Consider the following 984-nt stretch of genomic DNA (forward strand, 5'->3'; position numbering starts at 1 on the left):
TGGTGATGGTGGTGGTGGCGGTGGTGGTGGTTTTGGTGGTGGTGGTGGTGGTGCGTTTGTGGTAGCGTCATTTCATTGTTTGTGTTCTTGTTGTCGTCCATGTTGTTGTTGTTTTTGTTTGTATTTGTTGTAATATTTTTCGTCCAGGTCAACGTTCAGCCTTTGCTCAGAGAGCAAAGCGATTTAAAACAAATAAAAAAAATGCGATCGAAGACAGTCCGACATAGACTCTTACTGTCATAAACCGTAACCTCTTATATTATATACACATATATACATGTGTGTGTGTGTGTGTGTGTTGAGTATAGAGACAACCCGGCCCTACATTATCCAATGTGACCATGTATTTCCATTTTTAATGCGGCCGGGTGGTGAGTTGATGAAGATTTGGCTGCCATTTCTAATGAATCAAAACGAACATGTAGGAGCTCCGTCTTTCGTTATTGTTGCTCGCTCGACGTGTTGTTGCTGTTGTTGGGGTGATGGTGATGGTGGTGGTAGTGGTAGTGGTGGTGGCGACGGGGGTGGTAACGGTGGTCGCTCCTTGGTTTTGTTCTTAGTTGTTGTGTTTGGTGGGGGGGGGGGGTTTAGGTACAAATATAGCGATGGATGGATGGATGGATGGTTTTGCTAGTTAGCAATTATAACGAGTGACAACTATTAATATAATAATAATAATAATAATAATAATAATAATAATAATAATAAAAACAATACCAACAACAATGAAACTGATAATTGAATTTGAGAAATAAGAGATGAGAAATGGTAAACACGATGAGGTGGCGGTCATACCTTGCTCAGTAGTAATAATAACTTAAATATAAAATAGCTTCAGCCCATTTTCTTGTTTAACTTACGTTCTTCACAAATAGTTCTTGTATTTATAGAAAATCCTAAAATAGCAGCAGTAATAGTAGTAGTAGTAGTAGTAGTAGTAGTAGTAGTAGTAGTAGTAGTAGTAGTAGTAGTAGTAGTAGTAGT

Source organism: Octopus bimaculoides, unplaced genomic scaffold, assembly GCF_001194135.2.
Source record: "Octopus bimaculoides isolate UCB-OBI-ISO-001 unplaced genomic scaffold, ASM119413v2 Scaffold_217947, whole genome shotgun sequence".
Lineage (NCBI taxonomy): Eukaryota > Metazoa > Mollusca > Cephalopoda > Octopoda > Octopodidae > Octopus > Octopus bimaculoides.